This window comes from Castor canadensis, chromosome 6 (assembly GCF_047511655.1).
Source record: "Castor canadensis chromosome 6, mCasCan1.hap1v2, whole genome shotgun sequence".
Classification (NCBI taxonomy): Eukaryota; Metazoa; Chordata; class Mammalia; order Rodentia; family Castoridae; genus Castor; species Castor canadensis.
In genome coordinates this window covers 78,282,258-78,297,485 of record NC_133391.1, presented here as the reverse complement: position 1 = coordinate 78,297,485, position 15,228 = coordinate 78,282,258, and the positions used below count along the sequence as shown (strand labels likewise).

Genomic DNA, 15,228 nt, shown 5'->3' with positions numbered 1-15,228 from the left:
TTATATCACTTCTATGCTTCCTAACTCCTCATCGAGTTTCAAGTTACACTTAACCATTTTATTCAATGACAAACACTTTGGGTAGGATACTTTCTAAATTAATCTTAATCTTTAATCTATGATTCTTATTAGGCTAGGTTCATTGAGAATGCTGATAGAGAAGTTAAGTCTGATCTGTTTATATTACACGATCTGCCTCAAGCTTTTAACTTTTCTCTCCATCTCTCTCTCTCTCTGTTTCTTTATTGCTACTGATCCAAAGATGATTTGGGTCCTTTTTGTTTATTGTAAGCAATTTTCAGATACCTCAGAGAAGTATCAGCAGAGCATTGGTTTCTCTCTCTCTCTCTCTCTCTCTCTGGTACTGGAGCTTGAACTCAGGGCCTTCAACATCTGCCATTCCGCCAGCCCTTTCCTGTGAAGGGTGTTTTGAGACAGGGTCTTGTGGAACTATTTGCCGGGACTGGCTTTGAACCACAATCCTCCTGATCGTGCCTCCTGAGTAGCTAGGATTACAGGCTTGAGCCCCCGGTGCCCAGTTTATCTCTTTTTTAAATTATATAATATGCTTAGTTTGTGGGGTAACATAAATTCACAAATTAAAAATGAAAATTAGCTCATTCTCTATGTGACAGATATTCTTAGAACGGTCAGCCTCAAACCTGTCCAAACTAATGGGCATGTTCTTTAGGCCTATGTTTAAAAAAAAAAATCCTCCAGATTGCTTGGTTACCCAAAGCAAATGATTTGTAATGATGTTAATAACAAAGAATGGAAAATTTATGTGAATTAGGAGCGCTTACTGAGTGCCAGTATTTTTTTGGTGGGCTTAATTCTGTTGTGTTGTGACTGGTTTTGCTCCTGTGCCCAGTGAGCTCATGGGACATGTATTTTACAAATATAATTAAGAAATGTAATTGAGGGATTCTTTTTCAAAGTTCTTGTCTAGCATGGAATAAGCAAATATAATGTCCTGCCTTGTGGCTCTTCTCTAACCATATCAATTTTCTTATTAGTCATAAGCAAGGAATATTCTTATTTTATAATTTGTAATCTTAATTTAAAGTAGAAAGAATAATAGCTAATATTACTTTTGGGCAGAGCCTTTCCAATAACTTTGTAATGGTATTCAGTTCTCTTAGTTTGAAATACTTTGTTCCATGTCTTCATTTGACAAATTTAAACAAATAAATCAGTAAAATCATTGCAGGCTCATAATCCCTCCTATTGTCATATACAGCAGCGTGGGAATGCCTGAGTTATAGCAGATGCTCCTGAATTAGGTGAACTAGGACCTGGAACAATTTATATTTATTGAAAGTCTATAAGGTTTCCCACATTATGAAGGGGACACAAATAAAACATGGCTTCTGATTTTAGGTTACTTACAACGAAGTACATAATAATATAGTATTAGGATGAATTAAAAAATGATACATCAGCATTCCAATATAAGATGCAGACTGTAAAAGAGAAAATAATAGATTTTTGCACTTAGAATAGACACTGTTTCATGGATTAGGTGGGTTTTGAGCTAGATTTTAAAATGCATATAGGATTCAGAAAGAGGGGAGAAAAGAAAAAGATATTTCTATTTAGAATTGCACACATTAATTTTTAAATTTTTGCTAAAAAATACTGAGCTCTTCCATGCCAGGCTTTATGCTGGGTTCTGGAATTACAGCATGTTTAGGAACTACTCCATACTCAGTTGCTAAAACATTTGTGTGTGTCCTAAAAGGTGAATCTCTTGTGAGGAGACAATTCCTTTGAAGGAATTCTCATGGCAGAAATTCCGTTTCCTTGGTGGTATAAAAAGGGCTGCTTTTCAGTTTTATTTTCAAAATATAGGTATTTATCTGCATTTGTTAAGATTCTATGCCATATATAGACCATCAGCCAAGACCTCTGCTGATAATAAATTATTGCATTTAATGGCACTACCACCAGTAAAAATAATAATCTGCTTGTCAGTCACTGTGCAAATTGCTTTACATACATTATCTCATGTAGTTATAATAATATTCCTATGAGTTTTATTTAACATTGCTTTCCCCATTTAAAACAAGAAAACTGAAGTTTAGGTTAAGTTTCATGTCCAAAGCCCCACAGTTAGTCATTAGCAAGAGTGTGACTGATTTCAAATTCTGTATTCTTAATCAATCTTCCATTTTGCTTTTTAATTGGGGGTTCTTGAAGGTCTAAGAGAAGGAATGCATCACGGTATGATTGAGGTATTATCATTAATGTTTGCAGAAAGGGCACTTACTAGCAATCTGAGCAGTCACATTCCAACAATTGGCAGGAGCCTCAGTACAATAGTGTGAGGAACAAAATCATTGAAGTGCCAAATATAGAGAATGCCATCCTTTTAGTGCAATGTCTTTGAAAAGGAGGCTAATTACGTTGGCTCTGTTTGCCTTCTCAATCATTGGGGGAGTAAATACTATTTGGAACTTGTGATCCTGAATGCATCAAAATGGATATCCTGGCAGGTGTTTTTGCTGGAAGATGTTATTGCTGAAAGAGGATGATAGTGCTGAAAGAAAAATCCTTTTTTTTTTTTTTCTCCCAAGACATGACACTTGGGGACTTCTGTTAAAAACATCACCAAGGCTCTGTCACTTTAATCGCTTCCTTAAGTGCCTTTGATCTTTTCAGAGGCATAGGGTCATGCATGGTCAACACCCAGTAGCAGGTTTCTGAGCTGTGGGCAATGGTGGGAATGACTGTGAGGGCTGGGAGGAGATGAGGGGAAGAAAGGTCACTTTTCCTGACAACTTATAACTTGATTCCACTTATAAGCCATTTGTTTTCAGAAATAAGTAATGGGTGAGGACATAGGCCAGGTCCACAATTTGTGCACTCCAGAGATTAAGGCTCCCTGAGATCAAATTACCACAGCAAACAGACCAAGGTAGGGTTGTTTGGGGAAGATATAGACAGAAGAGGGAGAAGCCAGAGACCTAAGAAAGGAGACAGGAATAGATTTTGATGGAAATTTCTTCCCACTCTGCACCTTTGATGGAACAAAGAGGACAAATACAACTCAGCAGTGATGGGAGGAAGCTGGGAGTTTAAGAATAAAATTGGTTAGGTGGCAGAGTGTTGTTAGTGAGGGCACTTTGTGGGTGGAATGAAGGGATGTGCTAGTTTAAACTTTTGAAATCTGGATGTTAGAGCCATGACCTTGGCTCCTTCACTGGTGTCCTCAAAGAAGGAAACATGCCAAATGTCAGGTCTCACTCTGGCTTTGTTCCAGTCTATAGCTAGAAAGTGACCCACAGAGAATATCTACGAATGCAAGGATATTGGGAGATGAGGAAGAGCATCTTAGGAGGGCTTTGTGCATGTGGGGCAATAGATTTAAAACCTCTGTGGGAGAGACCAGGGGGCTGGGAAGAATGACTACTTAGAACTGAGAAGCAGAGGCAATGACACAGCACAGAAAGGCTTCCTCTGCCTCTTCTGCTGTCTTGTTCACTGAAGAGAATTTGTGTGTGGCCTCTATAGCAATATAAGGGAGTCTTAGGGGAACAGAGGCACAGAAGCCTATAGGAGCCTTGTATTTATCGAAGATGAGCAGCAGCCATCGAAATTACTGCTATTGTAAGATAAATCCCAGCCTCCCACATTTTGCTTAATAACAGAAGAATTTTTATTGCAAAGCATTAATGGAGTTCGGATTCCAGCCTGGCTTGGAAGATCAAGAGCAACACTTTTGATTTAATGGGTTTGCAAGCCCTTGAAGACAATGTTATCCATTAAAGAAAAAAATTTAAATCTGTCTTGAAAGGAAATGTCTTGGGTGATAAATGAAAAAGATTTGAAGTAAGATTAGGCAAAGCTTGAGGGAAGAATTTAATTTTTTTTTTAACTAGATTTCCCCCACTGTGACCAAAATGGGCCAAATAAGAGGTTTTTCTTCCAGCTTCATGGAGTCAAGTGTCTAAAGAGAAAAATTTTAAACACCGAAATACTGATTATTTGACAAAAGTACACACTGAAAGTGGAGTGCCAGTTGGCTGGGAGAATTTCGGGTTGGGTCCTAAAATGCTAATTTTAGACTTGCTCCCCGGAAGAGGAACAAGCCTTTGTCCTTTGACCCCTCTCTGTGTTAGTTAAGATCTTTCCAGGGATGATGTGTGGTCAGGTAAATAAACCGTCCCCATTCCCATAACCCCAGAGCGCCTCCACTGCGCTTGTTTCCTTTGAATGTTAGAGTCGCCCCCCCAGCTCCCCATACTTAGCTAAGGCTCCTCAGTTTATTTTCCTAGATTGCGCTTGGAAATCTTTTCTAAGGGAGCTGACAGCCAGAGTTCTAGGGACTTAACCGCTCCTCCCAGACTAATCTCCTTACCAGACCCGTTAAGCCGGTGGGAGAAGGTGGAGACTGGAGGAACAGGACAGTGGGGGCAGGGAAAAAGGGAGTGGCCGTGTTCCAGCCGTCGCTGGGATCCGGTGGGGCCAGGGTGAAGGAGATGGGGTTGGAGTAGCTGAGCGGCTGGGCAGCCCGAGGCCGCTGTCCGCCACTACAGTGCGGAATCGGAGCTGGACTTGCTAAGCGCTGCTCCTTCTCTCCCTCCTCTGCTTCCTCTTCCCTCCCCCTGGAGCAGCAGCAGCAGCAGCAGCAGCAGGAGGAAGCGGAGACAAGCTGAGCGACTCGGGGCGAGTGGAGGAGTTGGGGTATGGGGAGCCAGCGGGGCCAGCGGGGCCAGCAGCCCTTGAGAGGGCCTGCGAGGGGAGCGGCCCCGGGCGTTTGCTAGCGCGTGAGCCGTAGAGGAGCGGGCGCAGGGCTGCACGAGCGGAGGCGGAGGCGGGGCCGGGCGTGGAGCACGGCTGGCGAAGCTGCTGCCTCCGGCCCTGCCCGGCTGCCTCCGCCGCGGCCGGTGGCTATGGAGCAGGCGGGAACCCGACCTGGGGCGACAGAGCATCCACGACTCCGGCGGCCCCTGCCCTGGCTGCTGCTGCTGTCTTTCCTGCTGCTGCTGGTGCTGCTGCCGGGCCCAGCGGCCTCTCAGCTCCGGTACTCGGTGCCGGAGGAGCAGGCGCCCGGCGCGCTAGTGGGCAACGTGGCTCGAGCGCTGGGGCTGGAGCTGCGGCGCTTGGGGCCGGGCTGCCTGCGCATCAACCATCTGGGTGCGCCCAGCCCACGCTACCTGGAGCTGGACCTGACAAGCGGAGCGCTCTTCGTCAACGAGCGCATTGATCGGGAGGCGCTGTGTGAGCAGCGGCCTCGCTGCCTGCTCAGCTTGGAACTGCTGGCACACAACCCCGTGGCGGTGAGCGCCGTAGAGGTGGAGATATTGGACATCAACGACAACTCGCCCCGCTTCCCGCGGTCGGACTACCAGCTTCAGGTAAGCGAATCCGTGGCACCTGGAGCGCGCTTTCACATAGAGAGCGCCCAGGACCCCGACGTGGGCGCCAACTCTGTGCAGACCTACGAGCTCAGCCCCAGTGAGCACTTCGAGCTGGACCTTAAACCCCTGCAGGAGAACAGTAAGGTGCTGGAGCTGGTACTGCGTAAGGGGCTAGACCGCGAGCAGACAGCCTTGCACCACCTAGTTCTCACAGCCGTGGATGGGGGCAGCCCAGCCCGCTCGGGCACAGCACAGATTTCTGTTCGTGTCCTGGACACTAACGACAACTCTCCCGCCTTTGATCAGTCTACTTATCGTGTCCAGCTGCGGGAGGACGCTCCCCCAGGCACATTGGTGGTGAAGCTGAATGCCTCAGACCCTGATGAGGGTTCTAATGGTGAGCTCAGGTACTCTTTGAGCAGCTACACCTCAGAGCGGGAGAGACAGCTCTTCAGCATCGACGCCAATACAGGGGAAGTGCGAGTCAGTGGGGCGTTGGATTATGAGGAGGCCTCCTCCTATCAGATATATGTGCAGGCGACTGACCAGGGTCCAGTGCCCATGGCCGGTCACTGCAAAGTGTTGGTGGACATTGTGGACGTGAATGATAATGCACCAGAGGTGATGCTCACAGACCTGTATAGCCCAGTGCCTGAGGATGCTGCACCCAACACTGTTGTGGCTCTTCTCAGTGTCAATGACCAAGACTCAGGCCCCAACCGGAAAGTGAGCCTAGGTCTGGAGGCCACACTGCCTTTCCGACTGAATGGCTTTGGAAACTCATATACACTGGTGGTGAGTGGCCCACTGGATCGGGAGCGAGTGGCTGCCTACAACATCACAGTGACAGCCACTGATGGGGGAGTACCACAGCTCACATCTCAGAGGACACTGCAGGTTGAGATCTCTGACGTCAATGACAATCCTCCAAGCTTCCTGAAGGACTCCTATTCCATCTATATCCAGGAGAACAATTTGCCAGGGGCGTTGCTTTGCACTGTGCAAGCCACAGACCCAGATGAAAAGGAGAATGCAGAGGTGACCTATTCTCTCCTAGACAGGGAGATTCAAGGGCTGCCTGTCACCTCCTATGTCTCCATTAACAGTGCCAGTGGCAGCCTTTATGCTGTCAACTCCTTTGACTATGAGAAGTTTAGGGAGTTCTTTGTGACTGTGGAGGCCCGAGACAAGGGGAGCCCACCACTGAGCAGCACTGTGACCGCCAATGTATATGTGGTGGACATGAATGACCATGCCCCTCACATCTTGTACCCTACCTCAACCAATTCATCAGCAGCCATTGAAATGGTGCCTCGGACTGCCTCTGCTGGCTACTTGGTCACCAAAGTCATAGCCATGGATTCAGACTCTGGGCAAAATGCTTGGCTCTTTTACCATCTAGCCCAAACTTCTGACCTGGACCTCTTTAAAGTAGAACTGCACACAGGAGAAATTAGGACTACCAGGAAGATAGGAGATGAGAGTGGTACCACTTTCAACCTGACTGTGGTAGTCCGTGACAATGGAGAGCCATCACTATCAGCCTCTGTAGCCATTACAGTAGCTGTGGTGGACAGGGTTTCTAAAATTCTCCCTGACACTCAGAGACATCTTAAGAGCCCTCGGACATACTCTGAAATTACACTTTATCTGATAATAGCATTAAGCACAGTATCTTTTATATTTCTTTTGACAATTGTTGTTTTGAGCATCATCAAGTGCTATCATTACACTGCTTATGGCACTGCGTGCTGTGGAGGTTTCTGTGGCGTGAGGGAGCGGTGCCCTGCAGAACTTTACAAACAGGCCAACAACAACATTGATGCCAGGATACCACATGGCCTCAAAGTCCAGCCTCACTTCATTGAGGTTCGAGGGAATGGCTCCCTCACCAAGACCTACTGCTACAAGGCCTGCCTGACAGCAGGATCAGGCAGTGATACTTTCATGTTTTACAACACAGGAGCCCAGACAGGACCAGGACCTGGGGGAGCCCAAGCAGCAGTGACTGACAGCAGGCACCTCACTGGCCAAAGTGGACAGAGTGCTGGGAACCTGATAATTCTAAAAAATGAGGCTGTTTCTCAAAATGAGGTGAGATTGTGCTCAAGGGGTCTTCCAGAAGTTCATGCATTTTTCACATGTCCCCCAATATCATGTGGTTGGTTTTTCTGAGTTATTACCACTGACAGGGATTATTGGTAAGCTTAATATTTAATAGTACCTCTGATCTGATTGTAATCTGCTGTTTCCTTTCTAGACAATAACACTAGAGAATTGTTTTACTTCCCATTTTCTTTTCAGATGTAGGAGAAAATGTTCATAAAATTGTTTGAGAAATGAGGATTAGTCTTAAATATTTGATAATAAAGGCCAGATTTGTAGAGAAATAGAACAGGCCTGGGAATAAGGATTATGTTTTAGGAAATAATGTTATGAGATTCAGGGAGAAAGGGCCTCTGCTGTATTATCTACAGGGAAAGTGTTTTTGGCTGTTGCTGTTTTTAAAAATCCTGTAGAAGTGGTTTTTTCCTTTGGTTAATGAAAAGCTTTGCGACCTCTAGGGGCTGTTGGGATCACCTCTGTACCTCTGACTGTCTGGAGTCCAAGTATTTCCAGTAATTGCACTGGGCTAATGTGATAGGTTCATGTGGAAATTCACATCAGAATAAAACAATAGAATGTAGACCTCACCCTGAAGCCAGAGTTTGCTGTGGCTGTATGACGTGGTCACTCCTCGTAGGGGGCTGTCAAAGGAAATGTATGATGGTAAGAGATTAAGTACAAATTTGTTTGGTTGGGTGAGGAAGATAGTAGAATGAATGAGTTAAGGATAGGCAGAGATTGTGAAAAACAATACAACCTGGGATTGGGGAGAAAGAGAAAAAAACCCTCTGACCTCTTGGCATACTCTGAATTCATTTGAAGATGACATCCCTGCATTTATCTTAAATGCAGTCCATAATCATCTGATTCTCTGATGACAATTTCTGTGGCTTTGATGCAATGTAAAGTAGGCTTTTCAAGCCACCCATATTTTTCAGTTAAATGACATTACTTCATTTTCTGATTTGTAATAGCTAAAAAGGCTTGGAAAATGGACTACTTACTATATATAAAGACATGTGAGTATACATACTAGTTTTGAGTTTTAAGTCTGTACAAGCCCAATTTTCTCATTATTGTGAAGAATGTACATATTATTGAAAAGTATATGAACATGTAGATGTGTTTGGGTACTGTGTTTGTGTCTACACATGCTTGAAATAATAGAGATCTGTTTTGTGATACTTTGAACTTCAATTTCAAAAGCCAAAATTTTGTCCCATAAATAGTGATAAATTACCTTTCCAAACAACTACTTTGTAGCTAGGACCTTTAGAGTTAGTACAAAATCACAATATTTGTCTCTTCTATATTTTTGTGATGTATTTTCATTCATATATTGCTGTTTTTTATTAATATCCTTCTTGTCACATTCTAAGTTCATGATAATCTTGAGGAAAGTAATGTACAAGAACAGAATTTTCCATTCTTGGTTAAGAGTAGGCTGTCCTATGAATATTTCAGATAGATTTATTCACTTGTCTGAGTCTGATACTAGTCCATACTGAGTAGCCACAGGAGGCAGATTGCAGATTAAGAAAATAGAAGAGTGGAGAATTAGAGTTTCCAGAATTCTTAGATCATAGTGTTTGAAGCATGTAAAAAGATTTAGCTTTAAATAATGAGGCTGTAGACATTTGCTTAACAGATTCCTGTGAAGTCCTTTAGGATTGGGATGGGCTGCAGGTGGTGAAGAGGCACGGAGAGCAAACCAGGCAAGGCTCAGTTTTGTCACCAGCTGTTAACTGGAAGCTCAGGGGAATGACATTCTTATTCTTCCTCCCCTGACTCCAGCCTTGGGGCCATTTGAAACATGAAATATTTCTGTTTTACATTGACCTATATGTTAATAGGTACTTTTGTACACAAACCTTTAATTTAGGGAGAAAATTATGACAAAAAGTGATTGCTCTTATGGGATTTTGCCAGAGGAGTACATGAATTTATTAAAGGAAGATTTCCATTAGACATTTCTGGAAATTCAGTGAAGAGGCCCAAGATCTAGAGTTCTTGAAATTATTTAAATTATAGAGAAGAGAATGAGTCATGTTGTTGTAGCATGGCAAAATGGGAATGAAAGTCACTCAACTTTGAAAGTCACCATTTATTAACTTGTTACTTTCCCACGCTGAGTTTTCTCTTTCCTTACGAGTTACTGCAGATGACAGGAGGGTGGTGGGATATAATTAATGCCATGCTCCTACATGAAAATTGATGGGGATTGGAAAGGAAGAATAAAGGAGTTTGTACTCACTGATCACCCTGTTGTATAAAAAGTACTCTGCTTTGCAATATGTGTATGTCTTTTTATTCCCTGTTCCTTATAAGTTATCCATTAAACAAAAATTTATCACTATCTAGTTTAGAAGGAAATAAGCTCAGAGAGGTTACATAACATACACAGTCAAACTGCTAGTGATATTTTAAGTCATGTTTGTCTGACTCCAAAGACTGTGCTTTTTCCAATAGTAGGCATAGACAGAAATCCCAGTATTTATATTCCTTTTGATATGGGATATTTAGGTATTTGTGGTATCATTAGTTCATCTAGTGGTGTAAATTAACAGTTTTTGGACAGAGTAATTCCTTATATAGAAGCAGATAACACATGAGAAGGGGAGATTAATTAGTAAAATGTTACCACCAGTGAATATATTTTCTTTTGTTTTTTTTTTTACTTTACTGTTGGCAAAGCTTACTAAGATCTTTTATCTATGTTCTTCTACTGAGGTTTTTCTTATTACTTATTAAACCTCAATATTTAATACCAGACTCTAATCTTTTGGTTGGATTTTACAAAAATTTTATTTCACAAGTCACCTGTGCAGTGAAGTTTTTAAAGTAACTGCCATCAGAGCAGAAATTTTCTTGGAGATTTCTGACTACATGATATTGAAAATAGTTGGCACCTTCTTCAGAGTCTCCATGAGAAAAGGCTGAATCTTAAGAACATTCATGGCGTGATTACTAATAAGTCACTTTGAGTACTCTAGGCAGATTTATCTAACTATGCCTCTGTGGGGCCAGTTGGCACAGCATGTGGAAATTACAAAGGAATAGCAGAGATGTTAAGTTTGCATTCACTTTCAGTTATTTTGAAGCAATTTATAGTTACCAGACCCTTAGTTATTTTTGCCACTGTGTGTGCTTATTCTCCCTAAATCCAGATACAGTAGCTTGAAAGAGTTAGCCTCTCTTTCATTTCCTTCAGGACTGATTTTTCTATCTGATGAATATGTCCTGGAACAAAGTTTATACTCACTGTAGAATAACATAATGGTGATTTTTTCTTTAAAAAAATAAAAGATTGCACAATAGTCAGAATAGACCAAGAAGTTGTATCTATGAACTTCCATTCTGGTGTTTTATTTCTGATAGCCACCTTTTAGTGGGTGGGGCTGTTTTGTTTTATCATTTTCGTATTGGTTGTAGGACTGTGCTTCTGAGAAAAGGTCAATTTTCTTTGGTCCGATAATACCATATTTTCTTCGAATTACCTCCTTCCTTGCTTTTTTCCTACAGACTGCTGAGCCAGATGGAATTATGGCTGAGCTCATCTCTGTCTCTTAATCTTGTACATTTTCTGACTGATGAAGAAATCTATTTATTATGGCTTGAATGTCATTGGCTTACCCTTTCCCCTGACCCAGGAGTGAGCTGTCACATGGGCATCTGGTCTAACTCAGAACACTCTGCAGGGATACAGCCTGGCATATTATACACTGTCTGTTGGCATGCTGTTTGCTTGACAGAATAGCAGAGTCAATTCTGGATATTCTCTTTGGTTGGCTACCAATTTTTGCTCTCAGAGGTCAGAATGATGTCAGTTTGAGGAAAAATTGCCATGCCAACCCCAGAGGTTTAACTTAATTTGATGGAGTTTTACAGGTGTTTTTTGGATGTGACTTTTACGGATATTTCACCTGGGTTGATAGCTGATTCATATGATAAGATTTTGAGTAGTATAGCCTATAATCAGAATTTCAGAAATCAAAGGTCAAGAAGACTCTTTAGCAGTGCTTTAAATCTGTTAACCTAAAAAATTATACAGGCTTTTTTTTCTTTCAAGAATTTGAAATACCTGACATTGCAAAGGTAAGGAGAAATGCTAGTTCTTTCTGGCCTTGCTGGGTCAGAACTCTGGGCTCAAGGGAGGTGCAACTATAAGTGAGAGAGTATCTGCTGTGCTAGCAGGCTGTGCATAGAGAATTAAGCAGATCTAGCACTTTCTGTTGTACTGGAACCCATTGGGTATGTTCTAAAGTCATGTTTATTTTACTTTCCTGCCTTGTCGATTAGGGTTGTAAATGACTGTGCTCAGAGAAAAGTATTCCACTCAGAATTTTCAAGTTTATAATTTTTTATTTTGATTTACTGAAGAACCAATATGTAATACAGCAATGATTATTTTCAGTATTGTTATATCTTTTTTGCCTTAATTTATTCCTTTTCTATTGCTTTGTAACAAATTACCATGAATTAGTGGTTAAAACCATGCCCATTTAGTATTCACAGTCCTGTAGCATGTGGTTGAGTTCTCTGCTCAAGCTTTTAGAAAACTCAAGTCAACATGTTGGTTGGGCTGAGTACTCTTTTGGAGACTTGAGAAGAATACATTTTTCAGCTCATTCAAATTGTTGGTAGAATTCAGTTCCTTGGGTACTGAGACCCACATTTGCTTACCTACTGTTGCTGGGAGTGGGGTGTCATTCTTGGCTCCCAGAGGTTGCTCTCAAATCCTGTGTCGTTGGCCTGCTCTCTCTTCAGTGCTAGCAATAAAGAATCTTCTTTCACATGGAATTTCTCTTATGCTTCAATTCTCTCCAACTTTGTAGCTTATCTCTAGACTTGAATTTAAAAGGCTCATGTGATTGGCTTAGTTCCACCTGGATAGTCTCCTATTCTTCAAGACCATTGAGCCTATATAATATAATATATAATCATGGAAATGAGATACATCATAATCACAGTCTTGGAGATTATACAAGCATGTACATTGGGTGTGGGAATCCTAGCACCATCTTAGAATTCTGCCTACCATAGTTTATACCAGTGTTCATAACATATCACCATGAAAAATCTGCAGTGCATATATTCTAAGGAGAGTCCTATTAGGAAGAAGAGGAGATATTATATGTAGTCTTGGGTCTCAGAGAGCAGTTTATAAATGGCTTCAATGTAGTCTTCCATGGCTAGAAGACAGCATATTATTTCACAGGGTATTCATATGGGTCTATCAATAATTTAGGATTTTTAACCTGCTTTACTTAAATCTGTCTTAGAAGAAGTGATTCATCCTTTCATAGGACCAAATATCCTATGCTATAAATCATAAATAATGCCATTATAGGAAAAATTAAATCCTTGCTATAATTTTAATAGAAACCTAAGTGAATTCTTGTTCTTAAATAATACTACATCACCCATTTGAACTACTTACTGAGTTTTTCCATACCTGGGATTTTGTGATTATTATTCTGTTAAATGACTAAGCTTTGAAACAAAAGGAAAGAACTAGAGTTCTTCACCAATAGAAATTAAGCATAGTCTTGGGATGTACTATCCAAATATTTGAGAACTAAACAATCATAATAAGTCCACAGCCTTAATATATCTCATAACAGATTTATCAGCAATCGACCTTTCAACTTGAAATTTCCCAAGTTTAATAAAGTTCTGTATGAAACTACATACACACATTTTATTACTTTTAACTTTATATAGTTTTTAAATAAATCATTATTTAGGAACTTAAAAGTAAAAAAGAAGAAAAAAGAAAAATTCATGCTAGTCTGTGTAAATTTACTTAAAAGATAGATTTTTGTGTAAGGAACCTAAATATGACTATCAGCCAAACTCACCAAATCAGGCAAATAATTTAATTCTCTAAAGCTCAGATTTCTCATTTTTATAATTTAAATATAACAATGTTGACTTCATGTGATTGTTCATTTATTTAAAAACATTCTAAAAGCCTACCAAATACCAGAACCCTTCTAGGCGCTGAGGATATAACTATGCATTTATGAATAGCTGAGGATATTTGTATGTCTTATGAGCAAAACATACAATCATTTTCACAGAGTTTGTGGTCTGACAAAAAAGAAAGAATTAGAATAAATGCAATAGTATGGGCTTATTCCATTGTCCAGTATTGTGTGTCTACTTAAAATACATTAATTACTTTCTTTCTTGTCTTCCCTCTGTCTGATCTTACTGCTCTAAGAAATCTCATAACTATGATTCTGGAATATGAATCTGAGAAGCATGTTGTTGCTGATGGACTATTATAGAAAATAGCAGCATGACGAATTAAATGTGTTGTTGAGGAAGTGAGATTGTGTAATGAACTGAGTTTCCCATTCAGTCCTGATATAACTGTGCCTTTTAGCAAAATGAGGTTGATGATTTCATTCCAAAGATTAAGTTGCAGCAATTTTCATCATGAATGTTACCCAATCATAGAAAAATTAACAGTACTTACTCAACAGATGTCAGTCTTTCTTGAAGGAAGATTCTCTGAGTGGACAAGCTAATGCTGGTATTGCTGATGGCAAGAGATGTGGTGATTATGATGATTAGTTAAAATGTATTTCAGTTGTATTTGCAAGTTTATAAAATTATTTGCAAATGCTTGCTCTTTCATTGCCTGTAGCATTACTGGTAGAAAAGGGAACTCCTTTCATTTGGTATGTAGGTAGTTTTATGTTACGTTATATGGAACATCCATAGTATTTTGTGAACTTGAAAACCAATGGTGAAGCAGCTTGTATATTCATATCTTGATAGCAGAATGGAAGAGGACCAGAGAGGATGGTTAGTATGTTGGGACCTTTGAGATAAAATATGCCAGAGTTGTAACTTTCTAGGTCTTGACTTTGGCTATCTGAGTACCATCTAGCCTATCCCAAATCTGTTAGAAATTTGAGATGCCATTCACTTCCCTGAGTGTTATGAAGTGTGCTTATGAAATACCTTGCATCCTTCATTTTTAAATGAACTATAAGAATAATGGAAACAGGAATTATTGAAACTTGGAAATAATTTATTGGTATTACTATAGCTTTGTAGCTATGAAATACGAGCATTACAACTCAAAGAAACCTCAATCCCCCTCTTCCACATCTTTCCAACTAAACCTCAGTGTTTTTTTCACTGAGTATTTACAATACTTTAATCTCTGCCTATAAACACATATCCAGAGGACTGTCTCTTACAGGTTTTTCAAAATTTTGTCTGTTTGATAAAATATGTGACGACAGATTTTTGTCTCCAGTGTGAGTAGCTCTAACCAACACAAGACCTAAAAAGTCTTTAGGTCTCCATATTTTCCTGGTTCCCTTCACTTTTGACTGACAGCTTGTGGGAAGAGGACAAAAAAACCTCAATATCTTTCCAAACACACAGGTGATGCAGAATGAGTCAGGGTCTTCTAAGATTTCACCCAGTCTCTGTTTGGCAGTCAGAGCCTAGGGAGGAGAAATTGAATGAGGAGGTACAGCCCTCAGAAGCAGGGAACAGTGCAATTTTATCAGAAGGATTAGGTAGCAAAACAAGGTCAAACTCTGCGGTGGTTTGTTTTCCTCTCTCTAGTGTCCCTCTTCAGTCAGTAGGAGAAGCTGTTATCAGTTGCTGGTGTTTATGACTGGGCACATCCCTACTGGATCAAACATGCTGCAGTCTGCAAAGCCAGCAGCAGATTGCAGTGCTCTGCAGTCCAGCCAGGATAGCAGAACTTGTGTAGTCATGTATCCTGTTA

The 15,228-nt window shown here is 40.9% G+C and overlaps 1 protein-coding gene across 9 annotated transcripts in view; it reads left to right on the top strand.

Annotated features, from left to right (window-relative positions):
* LOC109702582 (protocadherin alpha-C1) overlaps nucleotides 1–15,228 on the top strand; it is a 197,306-nt gene that overhangs the window by 153,281 nt on the left and 28,797 nt on the right. The gene's annotated exons all lie outside the window — the stretch shown is intronic.